Source organism: Bidens hawaiensis, unplaced genomic scaffold, assembly GCF_021521415.1.
Source record: "Bidens hawaiensis isolate Kalapana, Puna unplaced genomic scaffold, B.hawaiensis_p1.1 tig00006520_1, whole genome shotgun sequence".
In the NCBI taxonomy this organism is placed as follows: domain Eukaryota; kingdom Viridiplantae; phylum Streptophyta; class Magnoliopsida; order Asterales; family Asteraceae; genus Bidens; species Bidens hawaiensis.
In genome coordinates, this window is record NW_027491437.1 from 331,947 (window position 1) to 347,253 (window position 15,307).

At 33.2% G+C, this 15,307-nt stretch overlaps 1 pseudogene across 2 annotated transcripts; it reads left to right on the plus strand.

The window, feature by feature from the left end:
* The first annotated feature begins 10,861 nt into the window (after positions 1-10,861).
* LOC143632622 (protein NETWORKED 4A pseudogene) lies at positions 10,862-14,577 on the plus strand (annotated as a pseudogene). 2 transcript variants are annotated; one of them, XR_013153544.1, is made up of 2 exons: positions 10,862-11,012; positions 12,887-14,577. The product of XR_013153544.1 is annotated as a protein NETWORKED 4A pseudogene, transcript variant X2 (transcript). The 2 variants fall into 2 exon arrangements; XR_013153543.1 differs by lacking the exon at positions 10,862-11,012 and having other exon boundaries at positions 12,818-14,577.
* Positions 14,578-15,307: the final 730 nt, after the last annotated feature.

Genomic DNA, 15,307 nt, shown 5'->3' on the forward strand with positions numbered 1-15,307 from the left:
ATCATGAACTCACCTGAATCAATCGAACACCTGCAACGAGCTAGGAAATCCCTAAGTGCACACTCACAAGTAAGGGCCTGTAAATTATACACAACGCGTTACTAATCTAGACCGCAATGACACACTTACCTAATGGGCCGCCCAAGCCCAACACTTTGGCCCGAGGCCCAACCACTTAGCCCAAGGCCCCTAAAACCTTTCAACTAACCAAAACCACCGGTTAAGCCTAAAACGAACTTGCTGATTAATAACGAGTAAAACGTGTAGATTTTAGCATGCGAAGATGAATTTAATTACATAGGATAACCTTTGAATTAAATTATTAAATTTTTACCAGACTTTAATAAATGTCCTAGGTTTATAAAAATATTTTTATTATATTTTTGTATTGGACCCAAAAATCATAAAAATTCTTCCAACACAGAAAGGTATGTGCAGCTATTTCAGCGCGCAACAAAATGGTTTTATTTTTATAAAATTCATTACCGAACCAAATCAAATGATTCCAATTGGGTTTGGTTCCTAACTCAAAACACTAACTTCCAGAAGTGGAACCAACCAATTTGGACTTGTCGAAAAAAGGTTATGACGTCGGGAAGACGGACCAGAATCCGTCATCACGCATCAGCTTTGACACTCGATTTTATAAATTCATAAAAACCATTCAAATCTCGTCCAAAAATTACTTATTATACCTTTCTGGAAACTAGACTCAAAGTATAATATCATAGAAACAAGAATCAATCAAAAACAATATATTTTCATCGGTTTACAGACCCTACAATAAACGTATACGAATCTGTCAGCAAGCTGTTATCATCAAAACTCAATCTTAACGACCAATAAGCGCGTTAATATGATCAATTAAGGTGTAAAAGACATGGGGAATCATAAAACCGACCTTGAATTGAAGTTTTCACGGCTGAAACTTGGCTGGGCAGAAGAAAAACGAGCAGGGGGGTCCAAGTCCGACGGCTGCAAATAGGTTTAGGGTTAGGGTTTTCTTTTGTTTTATGTTATAATAATTAATTTACATTCTAGTCCTTCAACTTTGCAAATGGTGATAACTTGGATGAAAGGTTAGATAATTAGACTTATGAGAATGACAAGGAGGTCCCCGAATAATGCCGGATCAAACCTGATAAATATACAAACTCTACAACGTGCGTGCCAATAAACGAAAATGTCGGGTGCTACATACTAAACTAACACTTTAAGTCGTAAGAGGGGATGTTTTGGGAAAAAGGATGGACAAACGGACTTTTCAAACGTATTACAAGGCTCTAAATTAGAAAGATGAAACCCCGGCTTTTTGACCAACATTTATAAACGATCGAGCCGATTAACGAAATTTACGGGCGTTACAACTTGAGTATTATTATTTTACAAGTTCCATGGTAATTGGGTATGTGGTAACCATCCTCGGTCTTATTCCGAGTCAAGGACCGAACCAAAAACCGAACTTTTGTTTAAAAGCTTTATTGTTAACTTTTTGAATGTAAAACTTGAGTATTATTATTTATAAGTTATTTTACAAGTTCCATGGTAATTGGGTATGTCGTAACCATCCTCGGTCTTATTCCGAGTCAATGACCGAACCAAAAACCGAACTAAACCGAGTTCACTCGCTTAAGATAAACAAGTGTGTTTTTAGCCACCAAAACTCATATTTTTCTTCAAGATTATATTTTAAATCAATTTTAGTTAATTTCTAAACATACTTGGCATGTCGGTAACCAACTTGATCTTATAACAAGTTCGAACCGATGAGGTCGTATACTCGCTTAACGAGCATTAAGGTTCTTCACAATAGAACTACATACTTGGTTAAGTCTATTTTGATTTTATTAAGTTATCTCATAACATTTATTATTTTGGGAAGTTAACTGTGAGCTTGGTCAATTATCAAGTCTCGAACCGACAAACCCGAACACTCGTTAAACCTCGTTTTGGTATTCTTATAACCAAGGGTTTTGCAATATCGCATTTTAACCCACATTATTACTTAACATAGGTTGAGTAAAAAAAAAAAAGAAAAAAAACTAATGAATAGAATACCGAGACCCGGTTTCGAGTAAACTTATTTTACAAAACTCGTTTCTTTAATTTCTCAAATATTTACATTTTAAATCATTAACTTTATTTATTTACTTTATTTGTCATGTATTTTATTTTAAACCCTTCCAAGACTACCTACTAACACAAGACCCGTTTAATATAGGTCTTGCTCGTTAAACCGATCTCTCCGATTATTCACGACACTATCTTTCAAGTTACTTGTTAATGTGAGTACTTTTTCATCCCCCGTTTCCATCTTTCGTTTTGGGGGTGGCATTGCATACTTATTCAAATTCAAATGATTTATACTTGAGTCTTAAACCACAACACGTATTGTATATGTTTACTTAAATAAATGCTCGATTTGGTGTTATATGCTTTATATGATTATGTGCAAATTCTTGAATGCTAAGGCGGGTAGCCTCTTGAATGCTAAGGCGGGTAGCCTCATCAAAGTATGATCATACGTTAATTCCAAGTATATATGGTATCCCCATATAGAAAGGTGTCGTCAATGTATTCTTATTGACGATTTCATTATTGTCGTCAATGTATTCTTATTGACGGTTCGTCAATGTATTCTTATTGACGGTTTTATTATCTAAATTGTTGTTATTATTTATTGTTTTCATATACTGGTTGTGGATTTCATACTATATACTTATTGTCCAAAACTATGAAAATTGCTCACCAACCTTCGTGTTGACAAACTCTATTTTATGCAATGTTACAGGTTTGATGTTAGCTTGATTGGATTACTTGAAGAAACTTATTATCTTGGCTTTAGGATATTAGAAAATAAAAGAACAAGTTATTTGTTTATCTATCTATTTGGCATTTTGTATGAACAATTGTTGTGTTATTTATGATGATATGGATTTAAATGAGTTGTTTAAATATTGTAACTTTATACTGTCATTGTGCAATGAGCAATCATGTCGCGCCTCGACGTTTCCGCCTTCATTGGTCGGGGTGTGACAACATGGTAAGCATCATTGATAATATTTTTAGCATAAAACCCACCAAAAACTCAAAATCCTTCATTTTGAGTTATTGTTGATTTTCTTTGACTCAAATCACTTCTGATAATCATATATGGTTATTCTAAAGGTTTGTGTACTTACTAGAGGATTTAAAATGGTGTATGTTAAAAATAACATGTCTTTATCAATTTTATATTCAAATATGTCGGTTGATTGTTTAATGATCTCATGTTTTTTGCATATGTTTTAGGCTTGTTATCGGAGAGGTGTTGGGCTTGAAGCGTTAATGGGCTGAAGTCTGGTGGGCTGGTTGGAAGCTTATGAAGGTCAAGGCCTAAGGTCCACATATTTTGTTATTGATAACATAAAAGGAGTATTAAATGCATCAGTTATAAATTGGGCGAATAATTTGCATATTTTGGTTCGGCTCGTCTTTCATTCTTCATCTTCTACACGTTTAGGTTTATTCATTCATGATAAACCATGTTTAGAAGAAGTCGTTGATAGCAGAAAGACAAGGGTACATGCACCAATCGACCGGTGTGCTGATGGTTGACTGTTATGTGCCTTATGTCCAAGGCTTGATGCAAAACTACTATCGAGCCGGGGGTCTCACCGGAAGCAGCCTCTCTATTCCTACGGGGTAGAGGTAAGGTTGTCTACATCTTACCCTCCTCAGACCCTACCATAGCTTTGCTATTGATGGGATATACCGAGTACGATGATGATGATGAGAAGAAGTCGTTCTTGTGTTGTTTGATCCTCATCACATTGATGTATATCGATTAGTTTTGAGTTTATTGTTGATTGAGTCAGTAATCTTCCATATACGAGTTGTGTTATCTGTTTTGTTGTTGATTGAGTATAAACACGTTCAGTTTGAGATTATACAGCCTCGATTTATCACTCATGACAGTTTATAACACTAGTAGCTTGAGAGTGGTTTAGTAATCATTTTGAAGGCTTGATATTGAACAGAATTTGGAATTTGTGTGTGATTTTCTGGATTTTTTTTTACTTGAAACCACATTTTCAAATGCCCGCAAGCTTTTTATCAAAAATTTAAGTTTTAAGTCTCTTTCAGTCCAGTTTGTTAGAAATTGGCTACTTGGATCACACTCACATATTTCAAAACTATCATTTTATTAATACAAATAGTATACCCTTATACACGTTTAACCTCGTTATATGAATCTCAAGTTTGAGCTTATTTTCAAAACATGTTTTAATCCAAACTCTTATAACTCGCTTAAATTAACTCGACTCATGGACTCTTTGGTAGCCTCTTAAGGATTCCATATTAAAAGGCTACATTTGAATAAGTTAACACCAAAGTGTGTTTAAATCACTAAAATGAAGCTCTGAATCAACCATGAAGCCTTTACCTAGTCAAATTTATAAACATGTTAAATGAAGCATTTAAATCCGTCACCCTTTTAATGACTCAGTTGGTGGATTTCAATTTTCAAATACCCCTCAGTTAAAGTTTTTTTTAGAAAGTTGGATAAGTTATATAAAAGGAATTCTGGCTCTTTGGACGGACGAAATTCAAAACTTGACTAGTTGAAAAGATAACCGGTACTTTTCACAAAATGAACATGTGAAAAACAAAACCAGTTGCTTTTACTTTACTGTGATGGTACCTCACTATATATATATCTCTTGACCTAATAGCCATTTTCGTTCCTGTGGTTTGCTACTTTCGCCACTTCAGTCCAAAATTTGTATTTTTGTCAATTTAGTCCTCATAGTTTTAAATATTAGCCAATTACGTCCTATCCGTCTAACGGCATCCAACTATGCCGTTAGTTCAAGGGTATTTTTGTCTTTCTCCTTTTTATTTTGAGTTATTGGTCATTTTCGTCCCTGTGGTTTGATACTTTTGCCAATTCAGTCCAAAGTTTGAAATTTTGTCAATTTAAGTCAGTTTTTTTTCTATAACCCTAGAGAGCATTATCCAAGCCCAAAACAAGTCTGCATTTACTCTGTCGACAACAGTAATCATACCCCCTCATCTCGTATTTAGTTTCTAGACGGTTCCTAAACTCTCCCCCATGGTGGAATTCAATGGTAAAGTGGTCAAAGCAATTCTGTGAAACCGAATTGTACGGAAAAAACTAAAAATCGTTTCTTTGATGAATGCATAATATTTAGGGTTTAGAGATTAACATATCATAACGAAAATCTGGGTCGTAATCAACTATTATACATTAATCAACAAAACAATTTTTAGTTTTTTCTGTATAATTCGGTTTCAGGGAATTACCTTGACCACTTTACCATTGAATTCTACCATGGAGAAGATTTTTGGAAATGTCTAGAAACTAAATATAAGGGGGGGGTATGATTACTGTTGTCAACAGAGTAAATGCATACCATTATTTGAGGTTGCTCGATGGTTTTGGGCTTGAATTATGCTCTTCAGAGTTATAAACAAAAAACATAAAAAATAAAAAAAACTGAATTAAACTGAACATTAAATTGACAAATTTTTAAACTTTGGACTGAATTGGCAAAGATATCAAACCACAGGGACTAAAATGACCATTAACTCAAAATTAAAAGGAGAAAGACAAAAATACCCTTAAACTAACGGCATAACTGGATGCCGTTAGACGGATGGGACGTAATTGGCTAATATTTAAAATTATGAGGACTAAATTGACAAAATTAAAAATTTTGGACTGAAGTGGCGAAAGTAGTAAACCACATGGACGAAAATGGCCATTAACTCTTTCAAAAATAATCCATGAAATTTCATTATTCTAGAAATAGTCCAAGTAAATCTATCGGGCCCGATATATTTCCAAAAAATCCGATTGATTTTCAAGGTCCAGTTAAAACGTACCAAGTGTCACACTCCTACCTACCCCCATTGCTTTTCACCTCAAAATCATCTTTCCACATTGCTTTTCCTTCTTTCATCTCCAAAGTTGGTTTTCAACCACTCTATTATCCGGCCACCATTTTTCCGGCCACCGTATTATCCCGCCACCATGTTGCCTGTGAAATTTAATCCTTTTGTCGCTTTCTTGAAGAAAGTATGGTGCTTGTGGGGAGATCGATTTCTTCACAGACAAGATGAAAGAATGGTGGCCGGATAATCTGGATATGTAAGTGTCGGATAATGACTTCATTTTAATCCGAATATGTAAGTGTCGCCGGATAATATGGTGGCCGGAAAGTTGGTTGCCGGATAATATGGTGGCCGGAAAAATGGTGGCTGGATAATGACTTCATTTTAATCCGGATATGTAAGTGTCGGTTTTTGTCGCTTTTCACCATATTATCATCAGATCGAAAGTATGGTTTTTTGAAGAAAGTTGGTTTTCAACCACTCCTTTCAGATTATCTGAAACAAATGTCACCACTTCTGCCATCGTGGCCGGATAATAGAGTGGTTGAAAACCAACTTTGGAGATGAAAGAAGGAGGAAAGCAATGTGGGGAGATGGTTTTGAGAGGAAAACCATCTGGAAGGATGATTTTGAGGTGAAAAGCAATAGGGGTAGTGGGAGTGGGACACTTGGCACGTTTTAACTGAACCTTGAAAATCAATCGGATTTTTTGTAAATCTATCGGGCCCGATAGATTTACTTGGACTATTTCTAGAATAATGAAATTTCGTGGACTACTTTCGGAATCTCTCTACTATTTTAGGAATTTTCCCTTAAAAACATTCAACAATTCTTCTTCATTTTCTCTCATCTCTCATTCATGAATCCTAAATCATCCTCCTCTTCTTTTATCTACAAGTCATCCGTCTACTTGCTTATATAATATCTCTATCTCTGCTTAATTTGATCATCAAATCATCAACAACGAGGTAACAATTACATTTATTATTTTTATTTGTATTCATGTTTGATTATGAACTATTGCTTCAATCATTCTTTTACTCATCTTTTCAACTTTCTACTTAGATTTTGATATAGTTTTATAGTAATAACGACTAACAAGTATTTGAACCACTCAATTTTAGTTTTCCACGGTGAAACTAACTATTTTGGATTCGATTCCGATTTCTGGTTCTAGGTTTGAACAGCTTTTGATGAATTCGTCTATATCTTTTACAGTGGAAGCTTTATGGATCACATGATTTATTTTCATTTATCATCTTATACTCGTTGTATTGCTCGTGAATTACTCTGAAGAGGGTAATTACGCTACAACAAAATACAAGAAGAGTAATTCTGTTTGCATAGTATAGCAAATTATTATTACTACTTTATTTATATTCTGTTATAGCGTAATAATAATTATTCTATAACAAATCTGTTGAGTACTTTACAAGTAATCTGCTGATATTTTGCTGTTAGGTAATTAGGAAAATATGAGCAAATTCATTTTCTAGTTCGAATTCTATGATAATTTTGTTTGTACGAACTTGCCCAATAATTTTTAACATTAAGTTCAAAATTTTGGAATTATTCACACATTGATTTTTATAGATTTATACCGCGTTTTGTACTATTATAACTCCTTTTTCACTTTTTGGCTGTTTCCTGAATTGTTTTCTTCTGAATTTAAATCCTTTTAAAACTTCATTGCCGCCTAATTGATTTCACTGTACGAATATGAATCTGAAATTCAAATGCCTGCGCATTGGTTACATAAACTTGATTCAAACGATTTTGCATCTGTAAATAGTAATTATTACCGATTAACATCAATTTTGTCGGTTCAATTTAAAAATTCTAATATAAACAATTCATTTACTAAAATATTTGATAATAATATTAATAATAATTGATGCGTTGAATTATGAATGTGGGAACCGCGTAGCTGGAACCGGTGTCGCCGGTGGTTTTATAATTACAGTTAAGACTTATGAACCTCCGGCAGGATATTTTTGCTGGATTTTACTTCATGTAGGATACTCGCAGCTCTAGGCGCGTGTTTTCCACGCGTGCTTCAACAACGTGTTCTTGTTCTTTATTGCTAGTGGCTGGGTGACACGTGTTATCAGGCCTGCAATGTTTGTGTTGGATATTTGTGGATTAATGTCTCAATAGGTTATAGGTCGCACGTAGACACAGTAAAAAATATTTTAATAATGCAATTTGGTTGTTTATGATACTAGATAAGTATAGGAAGTTTCAATATATATACACGGGCTAATTATAAAATGAAAAAAAATGAAAACCCACTTAAGTTGTGAAAATTTTATAAACACATTCTCAATCATATGTTTAAATTAATGTTTAAATCTTGTGGTTTACAATTAAAGTGAATAAAAAATATAAATATAAATATAACTTTTTCTCTCTCTTGAAAACATATATAAAATTAGTAAAAAAATGTTAAAAAATAGCAAAACATTTTTTTTTTATGTTTTGTATTAAATGTTACAACATATATTACATGTAACAAAAAAAAAACGATGTTACATAGGGTTTTCGCGGGTTTTCATAACACAAGTGGGTTTTCATTTTAACCTTACCCTATATACACATACATATCCACCCAGGATCTTAGCGAGCGTTCGTTTCACGGACTTTTTTTAAAGGATTTGGAATTGGAATGGAATGGAATGTTTGAGAATCCCTATCATGTGTTTGGTTGGTTAATATGTATTGAAATTAGAATTGGAATCTTCTTTATTCTCGGGTTTTTTTTTTTTTTTTTTTGAAGAAGAAGAATGAGGAAAACGGCGGAAACGTTTTACGTTTTTCACATTTTTCGTTTTTGAGTTATGATTTTTTTATTAATTTTTTCTAATTTTTTTAGGGGTTTTTACTTTCCATAACTCAATGAGGGAAACGGTGGAAACGTTTTGGGTTTTTCACATTTTTCGTTTTTGATTTATATTTTGAGTTATGATTTTTTTATTAATTTTTTCGAATTTTTTTTGGAGGAGTTTTTACTTTCCATAACAATCCTTATAAAATAGGTGGGATTTTAAAATCCCATGAAATGTGGGATTTGATGGGATTGAGTTTCCATTCCCATGCTTTTATTTAATGAAACGAATATATCAATTCATGGGATTTACAATTCTATTCCTTAGAATTCCTTCCAAATCCTTGAAACGAACAGGACTTTAGAGCATTCTCATCCAACCCCTTATATTATGTGAGGGGTGTTTTTATAATTTAATGAGTGATTCAGGTTGTTGTGAGTGAAGAGTTTATATTTTAGAAAAAATAGTGATTTTTTTGTATATTTGAAAAGTTACTGTTCATCTCCTATAATTTTTTAATATATTTTGAAAGTGGTTGTGAGTGAAGGAAAAAGAAAGGGTAACGATAAAAGGTATAAAAAATATTATTTAATTGAAATAGAGAGAGAAAATAAAGTGAGTTTTAGTGTAATTTTTGGTTTAGAGATAGAAGGTGGGATGAGAATGCTCTAAGAGAATGCTCTTAGAGCATTCTCATCCAACCTCTCATTTAATGTGAGGGGTGTTTTTATAATTTAGAGAGTAATTCAGGGCGTTGTGAATGAAGAGTTTTTATATTTTAGAAAAAATATTGATTTTTCTGTATATTTGAAAAGTTACTGTTCATCCCCTATAATTTTTTTATATATTTTGAAAGTGGTTGTTAGTGAAAGAAAGAGAAAAAATAATGATAAAAGGTATAAAAAGTTTTATTAAATTGAAATAGAGGAAGAAAATATAGTGAGTTTAGTGTAATTTTTGGTTTATAACAGGGGTGGGATGAGAATGCTATTATGTTATCACCCTGTTATCACGATTGAAGGTATTTCATAATATTTGAATACTTTTGTTAGATTATATGTATAAGCTATTTGTTTTGTTTTGTGAAATTTTAGTGAAACTGCAAGTGAGTTTGTTTTCTTTTTTCTATTTGAGGTTAGGGGTGACATGGGTTGGTTTAGTTGTGGTAAGTGTTAAAGCTGAGCCTATAACCAATATTTCGGTCTTAAAGATTGATTATCGTCGATTCCCTTCGATTTTTACACACATATAAATTATAATTATAACCGAACCATAAAAATTAGTTATCAAAAAATTCATAAACTAAATAGTTGGTTTCTTAATTGGTTAGGTTATTCAATTTTCTCGTCACCCATGTCTGAGGTAATCAAATTATTATATGTTTTGTATACTCGTTTAGGTAATCTAACGTGTGATTTTTTTTGACATTTGTATATTCTTTTAGGTATCAAATTATTATATGTTTTGTATTAAAAACCCATAAAGAATTATATATTAAAAGCTTATTAGCTTCAAAATTTAAAAAAAAAGGTAAGCATATTATTTTCTTACGTTTTGGAATTTGCCTTTCGTGTAATGTTTATAAATAAATAATTTATATTTTTTGACCGGCAAATAATAATTTATGTGAATTGGCATTGAGCTTACACGTATCACGATTTCATTTTATATTTATATTGCTGTCAATTTTCCTCCATATATTCCATTTCCAACTCAACTCGGAGTTGAAAAGGTCCTTTGATTTTAAAAGAACCAAACATATAATTCCTTAATGGACGGACTAATTGTTGCTTTGTAATATATGCAAATAATGAAGTTTGACCGTCACTATACCAAAGAATAGTCTTTGCACGTATGAACTTTCTTATCTTAAACATCTTTTGACCTATATACCTCAACTAGACAACAACTTAAAGTTAAATGCTACCACAATATCCGATGTCATGTTTGCTCAACAAAATACTAATGAACATAGTATCTTGATCGAGTTACATAATAATCCTCTCTTTTCATTTTTTCTAAAAGTTTCAGGTTTATCCATTAGTTGACAAATAAGCGAAATGGCATCATATTTAGTAAGTCGAATATCGCATAAAGTTTATATTTTATAGCTTTTAATTTGTTGTTACTAAAAAATATTATGTGTTATATGATCTTTTGTATTTTTCTGTTTTAAGGCTAAGTCGAATAAGGGTTATAGGAGGTCAGAATCAAGAAATAAACATTCATGGTGGTGGGATAGCCATATTAGTACCAAAAACTCCAAATGGCTAGCAGAAAATGTTGAAGGTAAGTTGCTACTAATATGCCATTCTACATGATATTCATGGTTTTCTTAAAAATAAAAGTTCATAAGGAATTAATATTATAAAAAAGGTGATCAATTTACACACGTTAGAACGTTAATGCTTATCTATGGTCCATATGAGAGCCCAAAGGCCAATAATCTTGTGTCTATATTGGGCTTGAAAGAGATTTGTTTACCTACAAATATGAAATATCCTTTATAATTTATAATTTTCTTGATTTTTATTTCACAAATAGAAAAATGTTTTATGGTATGCATATAGCACCATTGTTGTCTCATCAAGAGTTTACACCTTTGCTTTTCTATATTTCTTTTAACCAATAAATCAAGAACTTAACCCACCCATTTCATTCAGATCAAACCAACTCATTCTCGCATAATTTCTACTTTAAAAACGATATATTTGACCTATTTAAAAATAAAAAAGTCTACAACAACAGGCTAACTGTGGTTTTGAGAAATGGCATACCAAGCCAACTGGTTTTATCGGTGTGACAGTTTAACGGTTTAGTTCTAATGGTTTTATACAATTTTTTAAAAATTTTTAGATCATTAATTTTTCTCAAAATTTTTAAAAGTATGAATATGGTTCATGATTATTATACATTTACATAACTACATATCCAAAATGAAAAAGATTTTTAAAAAAGAAAGATATAAATAGTAAAGGTTAAACAATTGGTTTGGTTTTCACAGCCGAATCCAAGTTTCAAACTAGATCGATTCGTCAAACCACAAAAACAAACCGTTTGGATCTCATACCGGCCAACTTGCTTTGGTTTGGGTTATATGTCCTCTTGAAACTTGGATACATTATCTCGCGTTCATGGTGTCTCATTTTTTTATGCCTGAATCGTAGCTAGGCTTGCATCGTATAAAATATTCTGTGGCTGTGAACGTGCCGAGCCCGAGCTCCCCTAAGCTTGATCGTGGCTTGTTTATTATTTTCTACTTATATTATTAATTAACTTAAATACATTTACAATTATTTTTTTAGGGAAAGCACTATAAAATAGTAACACAATATATATTATTTAGTCATTTTATAATATATATTTTTTATATATAATTGTAATTTTCATATGCAACACAACATATATTATTTAGTCATTTTATAATATATATTTAATATATAAATTAAAAATTATATAAATAATAGGCGTATTTAGAGGATACTCGAGCTTGATAATGAAGCTCAGACTTGTTTATTAATCAAGTTTATTTTTAGCTCAAGCTTGTTTAATCTCTATTCAGCTCAAGCTTCTACGAGACAATCTCGAATAATAGACAAGCCATTGAACTGATTCACACCCTATAAAATTCAAAACCATGTTAGAACTACATGCAACTATTATATCATATCTATCTTTTAGATCCTCAAGATTTTTCCATTACAAATAATCAAATAATTAACTTTAAAAAAATCTTTCACGTCATGCTTGCCATGTTACATGGCATAACACGCTCCCTCATGACAAGGGTCCCATGTTTTATTTCTTGATTTAAACAAAACCCCTTTTTTCATGAAAATAGTTAGATTTGTATCATTTAATTAATAAGTGTTACCGACTATTCTAATAGTCAAATACCACTCATAATATACAATTACTTTTTTCAACTTAAAGGCTTTATCTTCCCATTGAAGTTGATCATATGACCCACATTTGGTTCCTTAGTGGCTGTCATAGTTGTTCCTTAAAATCTCACACTTTCTAGTGTCCTAATAAATTTGGGTCCCATTAAACACACCTTTAATTCAAAAAATAACAAATAACAACAATCAAACTAAACATTTACACATATCAAATGGCTAAATTTCACAACCTTAAACTCACTAAAGAGTTCTTGATTGCAGAAATGGATCAAAGTGTTAAAAGAATGTTGAAACTGATCGAAGAAGATGGCGACTCGTTCGCTAAGAAAGCCGAGATGTATTACCAGAAACGGCCCGAGCTTGTTTCGCATGTTGAAGAGTTTTATCGAATGTACCGATCATTAGCCGAACGGTACGATAATGTTACGGGTGAGTTGAGGAAGAGCATCCCCTCGGATCTTCAATCTCAAGGCTCGGGTGTTTCGGATGTCGGGTCTGACCCGCTCCCGAGTTCTAACACGAACCCGCGTGCCCGGTCCGGTAACCGAGCCGCGGGTTTTGATGTTTTTTTGAAAAGTGGCGGGAGTAATTCGGATTTGGGGACGAAAGAAGGTGATGACACGTCTACGTTGGATTCCGAGTCGGAATCAGATGACTCGTCGGTTAATAACTACTCGAGTTTGTCGGGAAATGATGATCAAAGCGTGTTGCGTAAGAGAATCACTGAGTTGGAAACCGAGTTACGAAAGTATGAGTCGATGGTGACTCGGTCGGATGATGTTAAAGAGGAGAAGATTCGGGTACTCGAAAGTGATATGAAAATAATAATGAAAAAGCTTAATGATTCGGAGGAAGAGGTCAAACGATTAAGACATGAGCTCAAGAATAACGGGCCTTCGGGTAATAACTTACAAGCCCAGAAGGAAATCTCGGGCTGGAAATCGAAACTCGAGAAGGAAAAGCGAGAAGTGTTGAGGCTTCAAGATAGGGTCACGAGGTACAAAACGAGTTTATCGGAACGTGATCGGGAAATTCGGGCTATGAGGGAAACATTGTCAAATGCTAATAAAACATTATCAGAAGAGAATATGCAGCTTCAAGAACAAGTTACAAAGCTTTTGAAAGAGCATGCGTTTTCAAACGATACGTTAAAAGAATGGGAATTACGATGTCAGAATACAGACGAGGAACTTAGACGGATGAAGGTTGTAAAAGTCGAAATGGAAGGTGAGATCGAGAAGTTGAAGTTTGAGAAAAACGAGCTTACGGTCAAAGTCAACGAGCTTGATCGAGAGTTGACTTTGAAAGATGGTCAACTCAACAGGTTAAGCCAGCATTTGGATCAACTACGTTTTGAGCACGTCGAGGTAGTTGACCAGATATCAAAGTCAAACAAGTCAATAGACGAGTTGACTTCTAGAGGCAAAGAGTTGGAAAAAGAGATCTCGAGGCAACGGGAAGTGATTATAGAAGGAGCCGAGGAGAAACGTGAAGTGATAAGACAGTTATGTTTTTCACTCGAGCATTATAGAGACAGGTATCAAATGATGAGACGGGCTTTCGTGGGTCATAACAAACGACACCTGGTGACAGCATCTTAGCATTGAACATCATCGGGTTTAAATAACTAATAATTGACGACAGTCGTTTATGTAAGTTAAATCATTTGGTGATGCTTTATTTTTGGTCTTGTTGGTTTTGTTCCGAGTGTGTAAGTAAGGCTTGAATGTTGATCATGTATGTTGATAGATTTATGATCTGTCAATGTATAATCTTTAGTTTGTGCTTTTGTTTTGTTGATCATATGATTCATATCAATGATAACTTCCAAAATATCGGTCGGTTTTATTTACAGCCGGTATTGCTTTATTGCTTATTATTCGTATTCTCTGTTCGTCTTGATTTATGGTTTATACCAAAAACCGGTTTTATGATTTATAACGTTGGTGAAAAACTGGATCGTTTGGTTTAAAGGTTTATACAGCTGAAGAAAAACTGGTAATAAATAATAATAGTTGGATCATTTTCCTAAGAAGAATTTTCAACTTAAGTTTTTATGAATACATATTTGATATGAAAGAATCATAAATTTTTGTGCAAGTTATAATACCAAATAGAGGTGTACAAATCGGTTTTAAGGCTCAAACCGGTACGGTTCGAGTGTGAGTCAAAACCAGTTATTGCCTAAAAACTGAACGGTTTGAGACTGCTTTATCAAGGGGAAATGACTAGCTCAGTTTGGTACCAGTTCTTATCTGGTTACAACCGGTTTCACAGAGTGGTTTTCAAACCATGACAAACCGATGGCTCGGTTTGGTTTCAAACCAATTAAACCAACGTACGGAGCTGTCCAGTTTTGGTTTAGGGATCGAGTTCAGTTTGTGAACCAGCTTTTTTGTCCACTTCTGGTGCCAACTTAACACAGCTTTACACTAGCAACAAGCAATGTAAAGTTAAATCCAAACCATTGGTATCGAAAAAAGGTCGATCGACTATATTGGTCAAAAAATAGAGATATCTTTTTAATAAAAGAATTATATAGGCAATCAGAATCTTCATCATGAAAGAATCCATTGATGGATATGTTCTCTCCCATTTGTTCAACATTTGAGATACTATTATCAACGTTTCTTTTCTATGTAAAATCAAACTGTTAGTGACGGTTTAACCTAAAAACCCGCA